Genomic DNA, 24863 nt, shown 5'->3' on the forward strand with positions numbered 1-24863 from the left:
CAGAGCGTCCTGCCCTGACTCACCCTGCCCCGCGGGTGGCTGACCCTGCTCCCATGGGCGGCTGGCCCCAGCCCTGGGCGCAGGGCTAGCGCGCTGCCCCAGGCGCCTGATTGGCTTGCTCCACCGCTGCATACAGGAGTAGGGGCAGCCATGTTTCCTTCCCACAATGCACCTGTAGTGACATTGCACCTTCCCTTCAGATGCAAGGGTGACCCCAGAACAGGAACGATCTATCACTTTCTCACAGCGGTTAAATCTGGGTAGTACAGTGGTACCTCGGGTTACAGACGCTTCAGGTTACAGACTCCGCTAACCCAGAAATAGTACCTCGGGTTAAGAACTTTGCTTCAGGATGAGAACAGAAATCGTGCGGTGGCAGCGGGAGGCCCCATTAGCTAAAGTGGTACCTCAGGTTAAGAACAGTTGCAGGTTAAGAACAGACCTCCAGAACGAATTAAGTTCTTAACGCGAGGTACCACTGTATTTTTATTTTTAAAAAGATTTAAGAAAGCTCGTAATCTATATCCCACTTTTCTTCACCAGGGAGCAGGTTGGTATACCTGTTTCTCCATCCATCCTTATTTAATCCCCACGACAACCCTGTGAGGTAGGTTAGACTGAGAGACAGTGACTGTCCCCAAGTTGCCCAGTGGCCTTCATGGCCCAGTAGGGATTTGAACCCTGGTCTTCCAGATCCTAATCCAAAAACTCTAACCACTACACACTGGCTGGAGGGCCATGTGGGGAACTTGTTTGAGAAGAGGCCAAAATCTGCTAAATACTGATAGAGTGTCAGTCACAAATTTAAATATTCCTGAAAAGCAGAAAACAAAGGGGGGGGAGTGTGGAAGGGGTGCGTGTCTAGATAGGGGAAGTGATTTACTAGAGACATGTGCGAGAAATTAAGATTGTCCCTGGATAATATGGTGACATTTGGAGTCTACGTTGAAGCTCTTCTTTGCCTGCTCTCTGCGGTGATAACAATCGCAGGCCTTGCATTGCTTTCTAACACGTCAGTTTTAGGAAGACTGAAGCACTCTGCACACTAACCTGGGAATGAGTCCAATTGAACACAGTGGGGATTATTTCCAAGTAAACATGCATAGGACCCTGCTGTCGAGAATGTTTAATTACACAATTGATCCGGTTGTGCCTGTTATAGAATAGCTGCAACTCAAAACACATTTACAGCATTTACTGTCCGGATAAGTGCTTATTAGGAAGAGGAGGGTGGATGGGGAAATAATAGACATGTCTGCACACAGTGGGGTTTTTTGTTTTTGTTTTGTTTTAATCCCATCCAAAAGGCAAAATAAGGACAGTGTTAATCAAGGCTATGCACCAGGAACGGAGACGATCCTGGGTCAACAAGGACTGCCAGAGCATATTATAAAGCCAATATAGGATTTTGCAATAGATATGTCCTGAAGGGATGAGAAGAGCAGTTCAGGCGACCGCTTATGCATGGCAAAAGAGACAGAACTGCATAAAATGTGCAAGTACAAAGTTATTTGTATAGATGCAAGATTAGGATTACTATGGTTTAACTAGAAATCCAGCGCATCGTGGGGAAGACTGTGGGTCCAGGTGACTTCTAAACTGTTTGATTGATTTGACCAGTTTCTTAGACTTGTACAGTGGTACCTTGGTTCTCAAACACCTTGGTACTCAAACAACTTGGAACCCAAACACTGCAAGCCCAGAAGTAAGTGCTCTGGTTTGCGAACTCTTTTCGGAAGCCAAACATGCTCCGTTTTGAGTGCCACACTTCCGTTTTGAGTGTTACGCTTCCGATTTGAGTGCCACAATTCAGTTTTGAGTGCTACGCTGAGGTCTGTCTGTTTTTGTTATTTATTTTGTGTTTTTGTTTTTGCAACTTTTTTGTTTTGTTTTTGTGACTGTGTGGAACCCAGTTCAGCTACTGATTGATTGATTGATTGATTGATTGTGTGTCTGCAGTACATTGTTTATTGCTTTCATTTTATGCATCAATGGTCTTGTTAGATAGTAAAATTCATGTTAAATTGCTGTTTCAGGCGTTGTTTTTAAAAGTCTGGAATGGATTAATCCATTTTGCATTACTTTCTATGGGAAAGCATGCCTTGGTTTCAGAATGCTTTGGTTTTGGAACGGAGTTCTGGAACGGATTAAGTTTGAGAACCAAGGTACCACTGTATATCACTTTGTGCTAATCCCCCCCCCGTGTATATAATACAATAAAGCATAATAAAGCAATGCACATTATCAGCACAACCACCATTGTAAACACACACACACACATGCCCAGATTGAGTAACCTTAACACCAATATCATTAAAGCTGGCCATCTGCTTTAATGATAATGTTTTAACCTGGTGCTGAAGTGATAGTAAAACTGGTGTCAAGTGTGCCTCCCTAGGGAGACTGTTCCAAAGGTATGACAAAGGTATGATCACCAGCCTTGTTGCTTCTTCTGGAGGTGTGGCACAGAGGTGAGCCTCAGTTGCTGAACGCAGAACTTGGGCAGGTTCACATGAAAAGAGACGTTTCTTTAGGTAGTGGGGTCCTTAGCCATGCAGAGTTTTCAAGGTCAATGCCAGCACAGTGAATTGAGCCCAGAGACACTAATGGGCAGCCAGTGTAGATGGAGCAGAACTGGTATCATCTGCCCCACACTTTCCTGTCTTTTCTAAAAGTCGGACTGCCATCTTCTGCACTCACTGAACTGCTGAGGCAGCCCCATGTGTGCAGCACATTGCAGTAACCCAGCCTAGAGGTGACCAGAACATAGACAACTGAAGCAAGCCTTCCTCCCTGCTCAGGTGCGGACAATTGCCGGCCACTTTCAAGGTTCCTGGTTTTGTTTCTCGGACCAAACAGCCCTCCTAGTGGCTGACTGTCCCTCTGTAATGTAGGACCCATGTCTTCCCCCAATGAATCCTGGGAAATGTAGTTTCTTCAGGGTGTTGGGAATTGTCGTTTTGTGGTGGGCAAACTACAGTTCCCATGATTCCTGGGGGAGGGGAGCCAGGCACTTCATATGTATACTAATGGGTGTGATCCTAGTTGAACGTTCTACGAAAGAAGCCCACTGAGAGCACCTGGCTTTCCCCCAGATAAACATGGGAACTGTCATTTCTTTGGGGTGCTGGGAACTGTAGTTCGGTGAGGTGTAAGCTACTGTTTTGCAGGATTCTTTGGAGGGGAGGGCACTTGCTTTAAATGTATGGCATGGATGTGACCCTGGTTGCAAGTTCTCCCAAGAGGACGGCATTTCTCTGCCTGTGTGGAGATGTGAGCCTCAATCTTCTGTCTTCATCTTCTGTTCTTCCCCTCCTCTCTCTCCCTCTCCCTCTCCCTCCCTCCCACCCACCCACCCCACTTCATGACTTTGTTCTCTGTCAAAAGGCACAGTGTCGAGGAGAAACTGCTGCTCTTTTGTGCCAGAGATTTGAATTTGACCCCCTCCAACCTTAAAAAAAATCAATATTCCCAGGGAGAAGCAGTGGGCACTGCTTTCCAAGTCCTGCTCTCAGCAGAGCAGTCCTTTTAGACTGATGTTATCTGACTCGGAGACTTCTGAATACTTGAGCGAGGTTGGGTGGTGCTGTGCTGCCGGTGGTCGTGGTTTTATTTTTATTTTTTTCCATATCTACCCCTTTCCATTTTCTTTAACAAAACGCTCTCAGCGTTTAATGTCACTGTTATCTTTAGCTGCCTCCTGAGAGCCACCGCAGGTTTAAAATATATAGATCCAGTTCGAGAATATATAAAATAAATACACTTGCCTCTCTGGCTAGGCAGAGAGAGAGAGAGAGGTGGAACAGGGTTGGAAGAAAGCGAGCCCAAGCCGCATTTACATTGAGGGAAGCAGTGGCGTGTGACAGAGGTCATCAGCTGCTGCTGCGGACCCTCAGTCGGAATGAAAAATATATGAAGCAGAGCCGTATTGCTTGGGGGTAGGAAGAGGAGGGAAAAGGAAAGGAAAAAAGGAGCAGGCGATGGAAGTCTAGGTTGGGCCTCCCCCCCCCCCTCCTGCCCCGGTGAGATTGCTGGCCGTTTGCTCCGGGCTTCAGAGCTGCTTTCAAAGGAGATCTTACGGTGAGCCTTAACCCTGTACAGTTGTGAGTCTCCGGCTTTAGAGGAACACAGGAAACCGAAGTCATGTTTGCATCATACATTTGAAGCGCTTTGATGCCACTTCAAAAAGTCAAAGCTTTCCCCCCGAAGAATTCCGGGAGCTGCCGTTTGCCCCTGCACAGGATTGCAATTCCCACAGCTCCCGATGGTTAAGCCACCCTGGGAACTGTGTCTCCTGGAAGGGACTAGGGGTCTCCTAACAATTCTCAGCACCCTTAAAAAGCAGTAGTTCCCAGAATTCCACAGCTGTTTAAAGTGGTAGCATAGTGCTTCAAATCTATTGTGCGAATGTGGCCTTCAGACCACTGACCTATGTATCTCAGCATTGCATACACCCAGAGTGGGGTGTCTGTATGTCAGACCCCGCAAGTGTCCCTATTTCCCAGGGATAGGTCCAGATTTACAGAAGCCTCCCGGGGTTCTGATTTGATCCCAGAATGTCCCTTAGGACTCCCCTATTTTCATTGAATAGAATGGAATTATGAGACCCCTGAACCAAGGAGATAAGTAATTATACAACCTTTAGAAGACACCTGAAGGCAGCCCTGTACAGTGGTACCTCAGGTTAAGAACTTAATACGTTCTGGAGGTCCGTTCTTAACCTGAAACTGTTCTTAACCTGAGGTACCACTTTAGCTAATGGGGCCTCCTGCTGCCACCACGCGATTTCTGTTCTCATCCTGAAGCAAAGTTCTTAACCTGAGGTACTATTTCTGGGTTAGCGGAGTCTGTAACCTGAAGCATCTGTAACCTAAAGCGTCTGTAACCCGAGGTACCACTGTATAGGATTTTTTTATTGTTTAATGTTTTACTATGTATTTATATGTGTTCAAAGCCGCCCAGAGTGGCTGGAGCAACCCAGTCAGATGGGTGGGGTATAAATACAAAATAGTATTATTATTATTATTATTATTATTATTATTATTACTATTATTATTATTATTGAATAGGATGTCCCTATTTTCATAGGAGAAATGTTGGAGGGTATGGAGTGCGGCTATTCATGCCCCTCTGCCTGGTCCTCTGGACTCTCCCCAGGCTGGCATGCGGCCCCTGGAAGGCTGCTCATAAGAGAATGTGGCCCTCAATCTGAAAAATGTTCCCTGCTTCTGGTTTCAGGATTCATCCTGGAAACCTTTTTCCATTGCAGAGTAGGTGCTGCAACAATTTCCTTCACTCACATTCTCAAATGGTGTGTGCAATCTTCAAAGAGTTTCACTTGATGCTCTTCCATGCAAAAATAAATATATTCTCCATGCATGCAAAAGCGAACTTGTCAGGGCAAAGGGTTCTAGCATAGCCTTTACACACACACACACACACACACACACACACACACACACACCATCTCTCAGCCTGCTGGCTTTCTATAAGCAGGGACCGGTGAGCATTCCACCCCATTAGCTCCAATCTGCAATCTAAAGGATGTGGTACAGTCTGGAGCTAGGTTTGCCACATCTCCCACTGCTGTTTGCAAGGACTCGAAGCTTCAATTTTTAATGTGTGGTTTTCCACCGTTCAGGACAAGATCCATAACTATTTAGGGATTCTCGAAGGCCTGTCTTTGCTGGTCTGCTGAGCATCTGGTGGTCAGGTGCAGCTGCAGGCTTCAAAGCGATCCTGTTGTTGCAGAAAAGAAAGGAGAGAGAGAAAGGCAAACAAACAGAGACTCCTAAATAGGTTGTCTAGAGGAGAATCTCCAGGGCAGGCAATATCGGTGTGGAATTTTCATCCTGGCCTGGAGACGACAGTAATATGTAATAGGGCTTCCCTCCCGCCCAGCCCCAGCCCCACAATATTCTCTAGGATGTTTTGCAAATGAAATTTCAAGAGCTCCTCTTATCTGAAATGCTGTACTCCATTTGTTGCCTTCAAACATAAAATGTGCATGCCTCGAATCATTTATGGAGAGTACATACATACTGCAAAGCTGTGATTTCTGCATTGCAAGGGAGTTGGACTAGATGACCAGTGTGGTGTAGTGGTTAAGAGTGGTGGACTTGTAATCTGGTGAACCGGGTTCACGTCTCCGCTCCTCCACATGCAGCTGCTGGGTGACCTTGGGCTAGTCACACACTCTTAGCCCCACTCACCTCACGGAGTGTTTGTTGTGGGGGAGGAAGGGAAAGGAGAATGTTAGCCGCTTTGAGACTCCTTAGGGTAGTGATAAAGCAGGATATGAAATCCAAACTACTCTTCTTCTTCTTCTCCTCCTCCTCCTCCTCCTCCTCCTCCTCCTCCTCCTCCAACCCTACAATTCTGTGATTCTGTATCATATGTTTCCCTCTCCCAAATAACACCCAAATGCATTCTCATATTAATTTGGAAGGAAACCGCACCACCACCAAATATATATGAGAACAACCTTAATATATGAGATCAGGCACATGTTACAGGCAGTGTGCCGAAACTGAAATGAGGAGCCCTGGGTTCTAATTCCCACTTGACCAGGAAGTTCACTGCAAGGCTTTGTGCTGTCAGTCTCACTTAGCCTAATCTACCTGTCAGGGATGTTGTGAATATATAATGGTGGTTATGTACCATGGGGGGGAAGGTATTGCGGAAATACATTGTGCTGCTCCCCTGAGATCTTCGGAAGAAAGCCAGGGGTACAAATCCAATTCTTTACTAGCAGGACTTTTTACTTGATTTTTTAGCTTATGTTTTAATGCTTGGTTGTGTGTTTTGCTGTTTTAACTGGGGAGGTGTGTATATATATATATATATATATATATATATATATATATATATATAATTTTATTGGATTTTACAAATTAATGTTTACATTCACAATCATAGATAAAAAAAACCCAAATGAACAAGATTCTTCCGAATCTTTTGACTTCCTTCCATGGGTTCTTTGTTTGCCCTTTTCTACTGCATATCATACGCCAAAGTCTTTGTTACCTTGCAAGAGTTATTTCAAACCAGCTAAAGAGTTCAAGTGTTGACAGTGTTCCCTGTTCAGGGAAGTTTTTAATCTGTGATATTTTACTGTATTTTTGGTTTCTATGGAAGCCGCCCAGAGTGGCTGGGGAAACTCAGCCAGATGGGCGGGGTACAAATAATAAATTATTATTATTATTATTGACAGTGGTCTTTCAAATATAATATAAATTTCTCCCAATCTTTATTGAAGTTTTGATCTTCCTGATTTCTGATTTCCACGGTCATTTTTGCCATTTCTACATAGTCCAGCAATTTGTTCTGCCATTCTACTCTGGTAGGGACCTTGTTGTCTTTCCACCTCTGGACTACCAGCATCCTAGTGGCTGTCACTGCGTAACTGTACTCAACTACTTAACAGGACAGATGTGTAAACCACCCTGGGATCTTTTTGGATGAATGGTGGTTAAAAATAGCAATCCTTCCTCTGTAAATAATTCCTTCCTCCTCTATATCTTATTCTTTCTTTTTTAAAAAATAAATAAATTGTCAAATCCTTTATTATTTTATTCACATAATATACATTCTTTACAGCAAACAACTCCAAAATAAGCAGACAACTCCAAAATAAAATCATATGTAACAAAACCATAAGTCTCATGTTTTCATTTACACTGATCTCCTTTCCGATACTTTTACTTGATATTTCTTGCTGCTTTCTGCTTTCCTTATAGAATCTTTATAAAAATTTAAATTTCTTAAATCTTATACCAATCTTTAACAATTTCAGTTAACACCTTCACCTCCCTCCCCCACAGCCCAGTACTTCCATCCAACCCATGTGCGATCTTCTTTACCTCCTATTATTTTTGTTAAAAGGTAAAGGGACCCCTGACCATTAGGTCCAGTCGTGGCCGACTGGGGTTGCGGCGCTCATCTCGCTTTATTGGCCGAAGGAGCCGGCGTACAGCTTCCGGGTCATGTGGCCAGCAGGACTAAGCCGCTTCTGGCGAACCAGAGCAGCGCACGGAAACGCCATTTACCTTCCCGCTGGAGTGGTACCTGTTTATCTACTTGCACTTTGACATGCTTTCAAACTGCTAAGTTGGCAGGAGCAGGGACTGAGCAACGGGAGCTCACCCCATCGCGGGGATTCGAACCGCCGACCTTCTGATCGGCAAGCCCTAGGCTCAGTGGTTTAACCCACAGCACCACCCACGTCCCTATTTTTTTTGTTACTCTTGCTTTATTCACTTTATTTGTTATTCCATCCTTAATACAGTTGTACCTCGGGTTACCTACACTTCAGGTTACATACGCTTCAGGTTACAGACTCCGCTAACTCAGAAATAGTATCTCTGGTTAATAACTTTGCTTCAGGATGAGAACAGAAATTGTGCTCTGGTGGTGCAGTGCCAGCAGGAGGCCCCATTAGCTAAAGTGGTGCTTCAGGTTAAGAACAGTTTCAGGTTATGAACGGACCTCTGGAACAAATTAAGTACTTAACCCGAGGTACCACTGTATATTATTATTCTATTTTCTTCCTCTTCCTCCTCCTCCAATGTTAGTCAGAGTAGACCCATTGCATTCCCTGGACATGACTAGCTTAAATCCATTTGCAGAGGGTTGGGCTAGATAACCCTCAACATCCTTTCCATCTCTATAATTCTGTGGTTTTGTTATTCATTCCCAAGGGACTGCCCTGAGTAGAACATGGTTGGCAGCCATCTTCAGAGACCACCAGCCCCCTGCCGCCTGAGGACAGACCGCTAACAAGAAACGCTTAGGTGCAAGTCCGTGGTGATGTCAGGGGCCCAGCCCCCTTCCCTGTAGTTCTGAGGGAGCATCTATTCATAATGACTCCAGCCAACAAGATTAATCATTATAAGTACTTTCCCCATTTGTAATGCTTTTAGGTCCTGAAAGTTGCTAGGAGTCCAAGGACAAAGGTTACTCGGAGGTTAAAAGATAAAGTACAAAGATGTGTTTACCATCCCACAGGGTTTTGGTGACAAAGCGGAGGGCCGAATAGGAATGAGTCAGATAAGACTAATAAAAGTATTAATGAAACCTAAGGGAATGCGGACATTTAATTTGTATTTGAGCATGTGTTTCTTTTAAAGGGGGGGGAAACGAATCCATTTGACTTGATTTGTTGTCACGCTTGAGCAGGAGAGAAAGTGGGGGGGGGGGTGTTGTTCCTTTGGCTCGGTCATTCATATTCCATGTCGGAATGATTTAAGCATGATCAAACAGCCTTTGAGGGAGCTAGAAGCCTCTGCAATGGATAGTAAAATTCAGTTGATGTCTATTTTCTGTCTTTCAGCAGTAAGGCTATACCTCTTGAGAGATGGAGGGATGCACATTTTGTGTTGATGATTATAACTACATTGGTAGAGCTCATTCTGGAGTAATCTCCACAACAGTCTGGCAAGGCAGATCAGTATTCCGTTCACCTCCAGGAAATGCAGGAACTCCTGGTTAGAGGCTCAGAAGTAGCTTGATGAGTTGTCTAGGAGTGTGTGTACATGAACCTCAGGGTTCTCTCTAAACATGGAAGTGAATGTTGTTGTTGTTTAGTCATTTAGTCATGTCCGACTCTTCGTGACCCCATGGACCAGAGCACGCCAGGCACTTCTGTCTTCCATTGCCTCTCGCAGTTTGGTCAAACTCATGCTGGTAGCTTCGAGAACACTATCCAACCATCTCGTCCTCTGCCGTCCCCTTCTCCTTGTGCCCTCCATCTTTCCCAAAATCAGGGTCCTTTCCAGGGAGTCTTCTCTTCTCATGAGGTGGCCAAAGTATTGGAGCCTCAGCTTCAGGAACTGTCCTTCCAGTGAGCACTCAGGGCTGATTTCCTTCAGAATGGATAGGTTTGATCTTCTTGCAGTCTATGGGACTCTCAAGTCTCCTCCAGCACCAATGGAAGTGAATAGGGTGGGCAAAATTAGCCTCTACCCTTGGAAGGCAGTGCGAAGCCCCTGTACTGGCCAGTTCTGGCATGAGGACTAGGAGCTTGGCTGCTTTTCAAAAGGGCAATCCCTGCTGCGGTCCAGGCCTCAGCTTCTTGGTACTTTTCCACTTTCTCTAGGGCAGCCTTCCCCACCCTGAGGTCTTCAGATGATGCTTGATTAGAAATACAATCATCCTTGGTCACTGGTTGTGCTGGTTGGGGATTTGTAGTCCAACACTAGCTGAGGAGTCAAGGCTGGGGAAAGTTACTCAAGGTATACTAGGGGTTGGCTCCCTATTTGTACGCAAGGCTGGGTCTTGGCTTGCAGGCTTGTTTGAATATCCCACTGGTCCCAAGGACACTGGCAACTGGAATAACAAGATGCAATTGAACCCAACAAAAACAGCAAGTCTTCAGCCCAGGGCTCCACAGTAGGCTCCTTGGATAGTTTTGCAAACCAGTTCTCCTCTTCTGATCAGAGCTGGTCAGGGCTGCTAATTTAATTTCCCACAATGCCCCAGAGCAGAGAATTCCCTTGGGTAACCTTCCACAGACCACATGGCAGCTCTGGATGGGGTCAGAAGGAAAAGTGATCAGAGCAATGAATGCACATTTTGCATTTCTACTGTGGGCTAGTTTCACACCCATAGACACCCCCCTCTCTGTGCTCCGTAGTGGCAACTGAGAGCTACAGAGTTCAAGGATACACCACACCCAGGCAAAAAAAAAAAAAAAAAAAAAGGTCCAGCAGGGGTGTGGGGAGTAACTCAGGGAGAGTCCTGAAGAAATTCCCCCTCCCCGTCTGGCAACAATTATATGTTCGTACATTTTAAATGGTGGTTTTTTTTTTGGTTTTTTTTAAATGATATTTATTAAAGTTTCAAGAAATACAAAAAAAAAGAGTACAAAAAAAAGAATAACGTTTTTAAAATATAACAAAAAAATAAAGAATAAAAAGGAAACATACAAAATAAAACAGTTAAAAAGACATTGATTTTCCAAACCTATCTTCCCTACACTTATTTCCCCGGACCTCCTCATACCTCCCTTTTTTGTATTCCAGTTCAGTTTGTTAGTTCAGCAAATCCTTACCATTAAACTTTTACCCAATTGTTAACCTTTTTTCATATCTCTTAAAGCATTACAGCTAAAAACCTCTTAGTTTCTATCCAACATCCTTCTAACATTCCTTAATTTTGCAGTGTTTCTGAAGATAGTCTTTAAATTTCTTCCACTCTTCTTCCACCGACTCTTCTCCCTGGTCTCGGATTCTGCCAGTCATTTCCGCCAATTCCATGTAGTCCATCACCTTCATCTGCCATTCTTCCAGAGTGGGTATAAATGGTGGTTTGTACTATCCACCACCAAGGTGGGTCTTGCTGGGGCTCATGACCCTGGCAGCTGTCCAGGGTGCTGAAGTCAACAGTGCTGGCGCAGGTCCTTAAGCCTGTGCATGCCCTGCACATTTATAGCACATCTATAAAGCTCGGGACTTTCTCAAAAGAATCCTGGGGACTTTAGGTTACCCTCCACAGATCTGCAATTCCCAGCACTCTCAGCAAACTACAGCTCCCAAGATTCTTTGGGGGGGAAGTCATGTGCTTTAAATGTGTGACGTTTATGCAGCCTAAGTTGGAGGTTGAGAGATAATGGCTATGTAAATTCATGGATGGAGCGAGATTTGAACCTGGTACTTCTCAGTTCTTTGCCACTGCATCAGCCAGCAGATTAAGGCTTGTCAATCTACTCTTTAACATACAGTTGCATGAATGGATGGGAGAAATGGATTGCTTCATCTCACATTCAGAACCCTTGAGACCAGAATTTGTCACTTCTCGGATTTATCTTCTAAGATGGCCCTTGCATTTTGAGCTCTGGCCCAAGGATGGGTCTAAAGGTGACTTTGCACACAATGTTTTTCTTGCACATCACAATGTTTGCACTTTGCACACAATTTTTTTCTTGCACATTAACTGTTTCCCTGTAACATAAAAGAATGCATCTGTGCACATCACAATGCTTGGAAACTTTAAGATATGCCAATGGTAATATTTATTCAGGGTAAAGACAATGAACTAAATTCTTTTCCTGAAAATGAGTGGGTGGTGCTTGGAATGCCAATTTCTCAATCTGACTTCAAATGAGTATTCTGGGTATAAAATTATATCAGGGTCACAGAACCGTCCATACTTGGCTCTGAGAGTTGACTAATCTTTGTGGCCCAGTTCTAACTGAGCAAGGGCAGGGAGGAGCTAATTGCAAAGCTGCTTATTTTCTGAGGCTACCTTGGGTCTGGTGTGTTACTGTAATATGGAATTAAAAGGGAAATATGAAAGACAGAGTCTTTTCATTCCCTTTGTATCTGATGTTCAGGTTGTGAAAGCTGTTGCTTCTGTAAATAAAACTGCACACGGACCCAGTGCACAGGAAAGAATTATCTGAAGACTCATGGGAACCTCAAGGTCAGGGATACAAACTTTTCTTTTTTTAAAAAAAGTGTGAACCTCAACAAATTACCCAGTGAGATCTGAGCATGCTTAGTTGATGGAATGGAATTGTGCTTTTTTTAAAAAAAAAACAACTGACTGAGACACTGAGAAGGAGCACTCTGCACTGCAACATTTTGCTGCAGTCCCCCCTTCTTTTACCTACGATTTCTGAACCGAAAGGATATAGCAAACATTTGGTCAGAAATTCTGGGCAGATGTTTGTTTTATCTCCCTCACCCCTTTACTGCTTACAGGCCTAAATATCCTCCCCTGAGAGAAGCATGCTCTGTTGTTGTGCCATGATGTGCCTGGCATATCATGAAAACTGCAAAGTGTTTGGAGAGTCTCTGATGGCAAAGGCCCATTAAAGTGCAGGGTTAGATTCCTGGAATTAGTAGTAGTTAGATTAAGAAATGCAGCTCTGGAATTAGCAGAAATGTCTAACGATGCCAAGGTAAGGGACAAAATATCAGGGTAATTACTCCCTGGAGCATCAAGCGAAAACAAGACAGAGGAAATGACTAAGCGTCTGTATGCCATTAAAACAAGAGCATGGCACTGCCTGGATTAATTGTGAGCACTCAAATGTTGAGGCAGGCTTTTAGATGGGAGAGGACTCTTCTAAAGGGTATATTGATGAGAATCAGCTCTATATAACCAGATTTTATCTGCAAAAGGCCACCCCCACACCCCCCCCCCAGCTACCTGGCCAAGTGGCAAGTTAGCTGGAAATTGCCAAACACATTCTCTTCTTTTATCATGGATTTCATTTGCCGATGTGTTCTGAATCTGTACATCTCTGTGTCAGAACTTTCCTTCCCAACCTCAGCTCGGGTCTTACGTGGAAGTTCCATTTCCGAAGCCAAGGCGTTGGTGCTGTTTGGAAGCCTTCACACACACACCCCAACTCTGATTTAGGAATGCTTAAGGGATGCGGGTGGCACTGTGGGTTAAACCACAGAGCCTAGGACTTGCCGAGCAGAAGGTCGGCGGTTTGAATCCCTGCGACGGGGTAGCTCCCATTGCTTGGTCCCTGCTCCTGCCAACCTAGCAGTTCGAAAGGACGTCAAAGTGCAAGTAGATAAATAAGTACCGCTTTGGTGGGAAGGTAAACTGCGTTTCCGTGCGCTGCTCTGGTTCGCCAGAAGCGGCTTTGTCATGCTGGCCACATGACCCGGAAGCTGTACGCCGGCTCCCTTGGCCAATAAAGCGAGATGAGCACCGCAACCCCAGAGTCGGTCATGACTGGACCTAATGGCCAGGGGTCCCTTTACCTTTAAGGGATGTGATCCCCATGAATTCCAACATGAGCTGACCTGATCTGTACCTAACATGCAGAATGGAAGATTGTTATCCTTTTTTGTTTGTGCAAAATTCAATTTCTTTGAATTTTGCAATGCAGTTCCCAGCTAAGTTAGACAGGAGGGGGGAGCTGGCTGAGGTCAGGCTAAGGTTGACGGGGCAGTCCCCCAGTTTCCCTTATGGGCCACAGATAAGGTCCCTTCCTATGTGAGGCACAGTAGAATTCTCTGGTGCAAAACCCACATAGCAGGGAGAACCCAGAAGCATCACCTTTGCTCAGAGCCAGTGTGGTGTAGTGGTTAAGAGCGGTAGTCTCATAATCTGGGGAACCGGGTTCGCTTCCCCACTCCTCCACATACAGCTGCTGGGTGACCTTGGGCCAGTCACACTTCTCTGAAGTCTCTCAGCCCCACTCACCTCACAGAGTGTTTGTTGTGGGGGAGGAAGGGAAAGGAGAATGTTAGCCACTTTGAGACTCCTTAAAGGGAGTGAAAGGCGGGATATCAAATCCAAACTCTTCTTCTTCTTCTTCTTGCTCCAAAAGCACATACCTAGGCCAATCTAGCACATACCTAGGGGAATTTTACCTACCTTTCTCATCATAATGACGATGCATGCCCAAAAGTTTGGAATCTGATTGAGAAAATATATGCTTTGAAACAAACAAAACTGAAGACCAAAATGTGCCTCTGATTTGAATCTAGGAAAAAATGTGTGCCATGTTCCAAGAATTTATAGCTGCTTCCATTGCTTACTCTTGTTAATCTTTCAAATATATTATGTTGTTGTTGTTGTTGTTGTTGTTGTTGTTGTTGTTGTTGTTGGAAGCATTGAGGGGGGAGACTGAAAAGTAAATAACTGAAAGCCCCTAACTTGGAGGGACAGCTACATGACTGCAAATAAAATGATACAGGGCCCCTGACAATGGCATTGCTGCACAAGTTTTAAATAAGAAGACATGACAAGCCAGCCTCTGACATTAGTCTTTGTTTTAATCCTGCTGCCCAGCAAGGAAGTGCTGTAAATCTGAGGTACTGACCCATGTCTACACATTTACCAGATAGTCACTGATCAAAGATTTATTTATTAGCCCAGGCATGATTGATTTATATGAGTTTTGTTTGAGCAAGTTAATTGCAAACGGCAACTTGGGATGCACACATTACAATGTGAAGGAACCAGGTTACTAACCTCCTCCTGCCCACCCCCAACCCGCTTACTGTTAGGGGCAGTGATAACGTCACGGCAGCGATAACATGTTGACTTGCGTCTGGATCAACAGTGTGACTCTTTTGGATGCCTTACCCAGGAGAGATTAAATGGTCCCTGCCATTAATAATCTACTCAGCAAGGAGCCAGGGGTTTTAGCAATGTCAGGTGAGAAGAGATATTTCCCTTCCTGGGAAAGTCTAATATTTAAACTGTTGTTTAAACTGGGAAGGGGGGAGGGAATCGCTATGCAACCATGATCTCAGGAAGAATTTTCTCCGTGGGCTTCAGGATTTGATGAGATTTCTGAGGTTCTAAACTCCAGCGGCTGACTTGTTGAGTTTTGAAATTAAGTATCTTCTGCTTGTGGTTACAAAGCCGATGGAGTTTGGCATGCATTATTTCTGATGAGTTATTTCATGTTCATCATGTCTATGTTGAAAGCAGGGGAGCCAGTAGCTTTCCAGATGTTGCTGGACTACAACTCCCATCAGTCTGATCAATGTTCAGGAATGATGGGAGTTGTAGTCCAGCAATTTCTAGAGGGCTACAGGTTCCCCATCCCTGGGTTAAGCTATACAAAAAGCTACTGAAGAAGCAATAAGCTTTTAGTCATCCCTTGACAGTAAACTATCAGTAGGCCACTATTACATTTCATGTAAGTTAAGAATAATGACAATATTCATTTCTATTTGTGCTTAGGAGAAGAGGGGTGTGGGAAGCTAGAGGGGGAAATGATTGGAGCAACAAATGTAATTTTTACCTGTACCCTAGGCTAGTTTCTGCACACACACAAACCTCTTTATATTTGTCATGCAGACCAGCAGGAAGCGTTGAGTTCAAGGAGACATTGCAGCCAGGCAAAAACTCTCAAGAAGGGTTCAAAGTTGGGCTAGTGAGTGGGTGGTCTGGGAAGAGTCTCAAGGGCCAGACAGAGTGGCCTGGGGGGGCTGCATGTGGCCCCCAGACCTGAGGTTTCCCACCATTGGCTTAAAGTGATGAAGAATCTTCAGATACATTTTCTCAGCACAATCCTGTAAGGTAAAAGTGCTGCTCTCAATCACAGTGGCAGCCTCCACACTGCTCACACCACTAGGGGGCAACCCAGCCAGATGGGCAGGGTTTAAATAAAATATTATTATTATTATTATTATTATTATTATTATTATTATTATTATTTTATTAGCCTGATGCATCAATGAGTACCAGGCAGCTGCCATTACTCATACAATGACCTGTAGAAACATAGTCTTTTCTGCCACCATACTCCTTGAGGAAACCTACCCGCCCATCTCCAGGTGTACTGGAGAGAAATAGGGAGGGAGACAGGGCCAACCACTGACATATGATTTAATTTGTACTTCTCGAGAACCAGAACACAGGTATCCTTCAAAATTCGGACTTCTCCAATGCAGTCCTCCCACCAAACAGTATGCACATATTGCGGGAAAACACACATCTTAGGCCTCATCTAGACACATCAAAGAAGCATTTCAGTTCAAAGCGTTGTAAATTTAAACAGGGAAAACCAGTAGAGAAAAGCAGAACTCCACATCGCCATCTGGTGGCACAATGTTGCACCATACATACAATGCATATAAATCGCTTTTTCTTTACCAGTCTAGCTGAGCGCTTAGTGAAAATAACATACACAAAATGCATTATATCAGAGAAAATTGCTTTCAGGGATGGGTCTGTCATTCCAAACCGCATGCAACTATGTGTTAGTTAGAAGAAATTTGCACTCAAACGCTGACAGATTTTCATGAGGATTTCTCAAAACAAACACATTGGCAATCGCTACAGAAATGGGGAGAACTGAACTGAACACTGGGGGAAAGAGAAGCTGAAATTGGCAGGTCTGTGCATCCCTATATCCGAGCCAAATTAATCTGAAAAACTATGCATGTGTTTCATCCCCCACAATGAAGATTCTGGGAAGGATTTCTAAGATTCAGGGAAGGACTTGCAAAGGAAAGCGGATGTTGAAGGCCCAGCGCATGCACAAACACACCCTGAAATTAATCAGGAGAATGGCACCGAGATGCCTGAGGATCCCTTTGGAAGTCCCAGCCTTGTTAGGAAAGGATTTCAAAACAAAACAAGACCCAGAGCCATAGTAGAGCTCCACTAATTACCGCTAAGAACCGACCACTTTGGAGAGCCACACACTGCGGCTTTTCTCCTGGCTGACAGACAACTGTCAGCTGGGCAAGAGCTACTAATTAGTAATTGATAAATATAAGTGCGCTGTCTTCCCGGAGTAGAGTACCACTTGATGATAGTAATTAATTGTTCATTGATTCCCATAGGCTGACGTGAGGTCTGCTCAGCTGCTTCTGTGCCTTTCCCATTTGTAGATAGAGGTGAGCATGCCTGGCAAGGATGCTCCTGGCTCCCAAAGTTTATTGGGGGGGGGGGAGACTTTGCACAGGAGATCATTCTAAATGGAATTTAATTAAACGCAGGAAGCATGTTTGATGCTGATTCTCCACGGGTGAATGTCAGGGATGCCAACTTGTATAAAATATTGAGGGGCGGGGGGGCCAGGTAAGCCCTGCCCCACATAATCAATCACAAGATACGGTGTTCACTCGCCATTTGATGAATACTCATGAACTGGGGGGGGGGAGTCCCCTCAAATATTTTATGGAGGGGCCAAAGGGACCTTGGCCCGTAGGAGTTGGCTCCTATGGTGAATGTCAAGGGTAGAACCTTTCTTCCATGTGTGGGGTTCCTCAAAATCTCCTGGGGGAGGGGAGTGAAAAGAGAGAACCTGTTTAAAAGAGAACTCTAACTAGAATTTTGTTAGGGACGCGGGTGGCGCTGTGGTCTAAACCACTGAGCCTCTTGGGCTTGCCGATCAGAAGGTTGGCAGTTCGAATCCTCACGACGGAGTGAGCTCCCGTTGCTCAGTCCCAGCTCCTGACAACTTAGCAGTTCGAAAGCACACCAGTGCAAGTAGATAAATAGGTACTGCTCCAGCAGGAAGGTAAATCGCGTTTCCATGCACTGCTCTGGTTCGCCAGAAGCAGCTTAGTCATGCTGGCCACATGACCCAGAAAAACTGTCTGTGGACAAACGCCAGCTCCCTCGGTGTGTAAAGCGAGATGAGTGCTGCAACCCCAGAGTCATCTGGGTCCTTTACCTTTAAACTAGAATTTAAATAAATACAGGAATCATGTTTGATGTTGGTTCTTCATGGGCCAATGTCAAGGTTACGTTTCCTGACATGCGAGTTTTCTGTGTGTAGGGTTTCCCAAAGTTTCCCACAGAAAGGAAGCAACATGGGAGAACCTGCACAGGAGAACCTACATAAATATGAGCCTGAAGGTGGCTCAGCTGGTTGGAGCGTGGTGCTGATAATGCCAAGGTTGCAGGTTCGATCCCCGTATGGGACAGCTGCATATTCCTACACTGAAGGAGTTGGACTATATGATCCTCAGGGTATCTTCCAACTCTATAATTCGATTATTATATGTGGAAATTAATTTAATACAGGAAGCATGCATGATGTTGACTCCCCCACTCAAGGTTAAGCTGGAAACCTTCTTCCTGACATGCTATTTTCCATGTTCCAGTCTCCTCCAGTCTTCTGGGAGAGGCAGGCAAGAGGGGATAAACTTCAGAGGAGTTCACTGTAAATGGAATTACCGTGAACCACAAGAACCACAAATGCTGGGCATCCATGGGTTTAATGGCTCTAGGGCTATGGGGGTCTTCTAGCAGGAAACCTCTTAAACATTAAGCCCCCTTAACCTAGGAGAGTGAAGATGTGCACACAAAGAATTATGCCATGCTGCTCTCTGATTTCCATTTTCAGTCTGGGGACGCTAGCAAGCCCCTGGCATTGACACCTTCTGGCACCAGCTTTGTGCCCATGCAGCTAAAGGAGATCAGCAAAAACAAGATCACTGCATGTTGACATCCTCAATATATCTCCGGTGATGCTCTCTTTTTTCCTTGGCAAGATTCACAAGCAGAGTCATTGCAGGTATTGCCAAATATATGTATATGTATATACCCAAGGCTACAATCCTTCTCTCTCCAGGCACAGAGAGTCCCATGAGGATATTCTGTGGTTTGAACACTTTATTGATTTAGGATATGTTTGGTGCTGGGCCAAAATCCCTCCTTCTCAATTTTGCAGTCCAATCACAGTCGGGAAAAGGGGGCATTTGGGGGATTTTCAGGGGTGGCTGACAACAATTACAAGCATTTCTCCTGGCCCCTTTTAGCCCAGGGACCAGTCCACCATCCCTCAGACCATACGGAGGGCCGGACTATATCTTGGGGAAAAAATATGAATGAATTCCTGTGCCCCACAAATAACCCAGAGATGCATTTTAAATAAAAGGACACATTCTACTCATGTAAAAACACACTGATTCCTGGACCGTCTGCTCTCCCTCTGGGTTGCCTTCTGTGTTGGGAAGCCAAGAACGCAACCGACCCCCATCCTGCCAACCTCACCAGCTGCTACAGGTGAAATGGCCAAATGGCCAAACTGCCATCTTCAAAAACCATGCCTAACTCCCGAAATAAAGTTCTTTTATTGCTTGTGTCATATACTGCAGCGAGATAATAAGAATGGCTTGAGCAACTCGCCACAGCTCTTACACGTATTTTCAGGAGGACCTGAGACTATCAATCTATTTTCACTTAACAATTAAATTTGCCTTCAGAAGGGCTCCTGAGGGCACATACCAGTGTGTCCATTATGTTATTACTGCTAATTTCCACTGAATAAGCCAAAATTAGAGGCCACTTGCCACCAGAAATGACTGAAATGTTATGGAAAAACTGAATGAGAGTGAAGCGGGTAAGTAAAATGGTCTAAAACAATCCATCTGTTTTTGTGTGTGTGTGTTTATGTATAAAAAAAAAATCATCTACCTTTCCAGTGGAACTATTTTGACCTCTCTTGTTCAGAAGCACGAGGGAAAGCCAAACTTCTGTACTTTCTAAAAAGGAAAGCTGTGGTCAGGTCTGTACATTATTATGGAGAGAAAGCTGGGTATAGCCTTTGCTTGAATAGCTTTTCTAGGTTATTGCTGTAACATGAAGCAATGAGAGTTGCTCCAGCGGTTGTCAGGAACGACACTTTATCTAACCAGGAACATGCAAATCCCTTCTGAGAAATGTTACTCTTATCAAGACTGCCGTGACCTCCCTTGGATCTCTTCAGCACGTTCATCTGAGAAGCAATCTCCAGAGTTTGCTCTGAGTTTTGTTTTCATCAGGAAGATCTCACCCCAATGGCTACATGCATACACAAGCACACACACCCTGACCTTATTTCAGACTTACTCAGCTTTTGTTTGGCTTCCCTTTCAAATTCGTTGGATGTGTTCATCCAAAATTTGCTTCAAATTTCACAATAAGGCTTTGTGTGCTACCAGTGTGCCAGAGAGATGGGGAGAGGGAGAGAGAACGTTTTCCTGCTTCCCTCTTCTCACTGCTGCCACAGCCCAAGCCAGGTAAATGTTGTTTAAAACAGGGGTAACCCACACAATGCCTTGCAGATCGTGCCTTGCAGGAGTTGTTGGCACCCGTCCATCTCAAGAGACAATGTGCCTCCAGGGGTGAAGTCAAACCGCTGCTAAATTAAATCTCACCTGTTTCTATTTACGCATCCCCACTTTAGATTAGTTGGGATTCTAAACAATGAGCCCATACTCGGATAAATTCTTGCAAATTTCCTCATTTTGGAATTATCCCCACATTTCAGAAGCATATCTACCATTCTTCTGCTCAACTCAAAGAAACTAAAGAGGACCAGAGGCAGCAGAAGAGAACAGCATGATCCCTCGTTTTTTACACCATGGTAGGTAGGTAGAGAGAAACTGAACACCTTTTTTAGGATAGTTCCCAAGTAGTGGCGCACCAGTCTTGCGGTGGCAAAATCCACCCCACATTTCCTTTTTATTTGTATTGGAGTAAGTCATGTGAAACAGTGTCAAAGGCCTTACTCTGTCAATTTAATAAAGTCAATTTATGGTGCCTATAAATCTTCTTACCAGCTGGGATGAGGAGGGAAGGCGGAAGGCTGAGTGGATGGTGATAAAGTCGTGACATGGTGGCAAATCTTCTGCTTGGCACCCCCAGGGAATTGAATCGTTGCCTGTAGTATACCCCCTCCCTATGTGAACCATGCACAACCTGTGGTTCCGTATGCCCCTCCCAGTCCGTGTGAACTGTGCTCAGTTGACCTGTGATTTGCTGTGATGAAATCCTTTATCTCTGTGCGAAAATGCCCTTCAGAATGGTTGTTGGAGGCCAAAAATGCCTTTTTACCCAACTTAGACTGTTACACAAACTATGCCCCTGTCTAGAGCTGTCAGATTGGGCTTTTGTTATTCATACACTGATAATACACAAGCTTGGCTACCGTAAAGCATTTGCTCCCCCCCCCCCTTTTAAAAAAATATTTTTATTCGGTTTTACATTTAACATTTGCATTCACGTGTAAATCATAATCATATACACATAGGATTCTCTGAATCCCTAGACTGTCCTCCATCCCTTCATGGGTTCCATAGTTATTCTTATCTAACTGCATCATATAATGTTCATAATATTTCCTTAAATCCAGAATGCGGCAGCTAGACTGGTGACTGGGGGTGGCCGCCGAGACCATATAACACCAGTCTTGAAAGACCTACATTGGCTCCCAGTACGTTTCCGAGCACAATTCAAAGTGTTGGTGCTGACCTTTAAAGCCCTAAACAGCCTCAGTCCAGTATATCTGAAGGAGCGTCTCCACCACCATTGTTCTGCCCGGACACTGAGGTCCAGCACTGAGGGCCTTCTAGCGGTTCCCTCACTGCGAGAAGCAAAGCTACAGGGAACCAGGCAGAGGGCCTTCTCTGTAGTGGCACCCGCCCTGTGGAACGCCCTCCCACCAGATGTCAAAGAGATAAACAACTACCTGACATTTAGAAGGCATCTGAAGGCAACCCTGTTCAGGGAAGTTTTTAATGTGTGACATTTTGATGTATTTTAATCTTTGTTGGAAGCCACCCAGGGTGGCTGGGGAAACAAACAAACAAATTATTATTATTATTATTATTATTATTATTATTATTATTATTACTAAATTGTTACCATAGTTTGCCATGAAGCATTTTCAATATGATTCATTCAGCGAAACCTGTGCCTAGGACTGGGCGATATCTGGTTTTCAACATTGTGTTATATTGCCAGCTAAACATTGCAACATACTGACATATTACAATGTCTGAAATAAGGATGGAACTATGTAGAGAGGCATTGGCTGGCTTCACAGCTTTCCCCACATTGTGATTTTTGTATCGCACACACACATGCCATGATTCGTGATACATTGCCAGGTCAAAAATTATGAAACTGGTATCATGAAATGGACTTCAAACTGGTTTTGGACGATATATCACCCAGCCCTAACACACACATCAACATATCATGATTTGTGATATATTTCCAGGTCTAAATTTAATAAAACTGATATCATGTTGTGGATTTCAAATCGCTTTTGGACACTATATCACTGTATCGCCCAGCCATACATGTGACTCTTTGGATGCTAGTGGGAGCCAGGAAGTCAGTTTTTATTTCTGCATGTAAACACTCAAAATGTATTTCTGAGGGTTTACTAGCAATAATAATAATAATAATAATAATAATAATAATAATAATAATAATTTATATATACCCTGCCCATCTGGCTGGGTTTCCCCAGCCACTCTGGGTGGCTTCCAACAAAATATTAAAATACAAGTCTATTAAACATTAAAAGCTTCCCTAAACAGGGCTGCCTTCAGATGTCTTCTAAAAGTCTGGTAGTTGTTGTTCTCTTTGACATCTGGTGCGAGGGCATTCCACAGGGCAGGCGCCACTACCGAGAAGGCCCTCTGCCTGGTTCCCTGTAACTTGCCTTCTCGCAGTGAGGGAACCGTCAAAAGGCCCTGGGCACTGGACCTCAGCGTCCGGGCAGAACGATGGGGGTGAAGACGCTCCTTCAGGTATACTGGACCGAGGCAACAACCTTGATTGTGGATACAGTGATATCTGCACACAACAGGCTGGTCACGTACCCAGAGCCGTAGCTAGGTGATCTTGCGCTCCAGGCAGAACCGTCCAGATTGCGCCCCCTAACCATGGACAGATTAGCTCTTTTTTCCACATCTCCTCCAACCCCACCCTCCACCCATTCAATCCACCCTCTATTTAAAACCTTTTCTTATGAGGCAATAATCAAAATTTTTATTTATAGACATATTTATGGATATATTTTTAGCTGATTTTGTGCCCCCCCTTGCCTCCACCCCTGGTGGGGGCCCACCTCTCCACCCCCTAGCTATGGCCCTGCACATACCCCTTGTCTGTGGATGTGCAAATTTTGTACTCAGCATGTGCTAGAATCGTACACAACAGCTACAGGCCCTGATGGATTGGCCATCAGACACCTATACAGTTCAAGTGCCATGAATGCAAGGTGTGTTCTCTTGCGAGGGCTTATATATATATATATATATATATATATATATATATATATATAGGCATTCTCTGCTCAGGTATTCTTGGGCATTCGCAACATGGCTTGATAGGCTCGCTCTGTCCCGCCGCAGAAATGTCAGATATAATGGGAAAGAAAAAAGGATAATAAGAAAGAAACTTGGCTGAAGCCACCGATATGGACCTCATTCTCCTAGTCACTTCAGGATGTTCCAGTTCATTAAGCAAGCTTGAATGCGAAGGGCACAACCTCTGCTTCTGCTGTTCTGCCACCGTCCCTTGGGTACTTTCCATCAAAAGAAGACCTCGGAGAGAACAATGCGTTGTCAGGGGCCCAGTGAGGAAATCATCCGCCTTCAAATTTGGCAGCTGACTTGTCCTCACGTCCTATCTGTTCTTCAAATATCTGAAACAGAAACCCCCAGGTCATAAAGGTAAAGCTAGATTTGGGGATGCATTTATTATTACAGTCATACCTCGGGAGTCCGCTTCAGGTTGCATTTTTACGGGTTGCGGACCACCAAAACCCAGAAGTACCGGAACAGGTTACGTCCGGGTTTGGTGGTCGCGCATGCGCAGAAGCGCTAAACGGTGCTTTGCGCATGCGCAGAAGGCCAAATCGCAAACCGCGCGTGCACAGACGCGGATTGCCAACACTATGGGTTGCGAATGTGCAAACCGCACAGATCACGTTCACAACCTGAGCATCCACTGTATTATTATTATTATTATTATTATTATTATTATTAAATAACAATTTATAGTAATTCTTTATCATCATCGTTACCATCATAACTATCACCCTAACCAGCAAAAGACTGCCAGTTCTGCTGCTGTCTTGCATGTACCGTCGTACCTTGATTCTTGAACGCCTTGGTACTCATATGTTTTGGCTCCCGAACGTTGCCAACCCTGAAGTGAGGTTTCAGACATTTTTCAAAAGCTGAACATCCAACGCGGCTTCTGCGGCTTCCGATTGGCTGCAGGAAGCTCCTGCAGCCAATCGGAAGCCGTTTCAGTTTCAGGAGTCCGATGGACTCGCGGAATGGATTAAGTTTGAGAAGCAAGGTCTTTTTTAAAAAAAAATTATTGATTTGCAAATTTACATGCTTCTGAATTCCAGTTGCTGGAAGCCACAGGAGGCAAGAGGGCTCTTGTGGTCAAATCTGGCTTGCCGGTTTCCCACAGACTCATGTGAGAACAAGAGGCTGGACTATATGGCATAGCTGTCAACGTTTCCTCTTTTTTTAAGGGAAATTCCCTTATTCCGAATAGGATTCCTCGCATGAAAAGGGAAAAGTTGACAGCTATGCTATATGGGCCATTGGCCTGATCCAGCAGGCTCTTCTTATGTCTTTCCGTATCTGGATGAGGGCTTCTTAGAATCATACAATCACAGAATCATAGAG

At 44.6% G+C, this 24863-nt stretch overlaps 1 long non-coding RNA gene across 1 annotated transcript; it reads right to left on the bottom strand.

Annotated features, from left to right (window-relative positions):
- Positions 1-5589: 5589 nt before the first annotated feature.
- Positions 5590-21090, bottom strand: LOC308458851. Its single transcript, XR_013977734.1, has 3 exons — positions 20979-21090; positions 19855-19922; positions 5590-5739 (listed from the first exon to the last, which is right to left on the bottom strand). It is a non-coding gene; the product is annotated as an uncharacterized lncRNA (long non-coding RNA).
- Positions 21091-24863: the final 3773 nt, after the last annotated feature.

The sequence above is a fragment of the Podarcis pityusensis genome (assembly GCF_964106645.2).
Source record: "Podarcis pityusensis genome assembly, chromosome: 11".
Lineage (NCBI taxonomy): Eukaryota > Metazoa > Chordata > Lepidosauria > Squamata > Lacertidae > Podarcis > Podarcis pityusensis.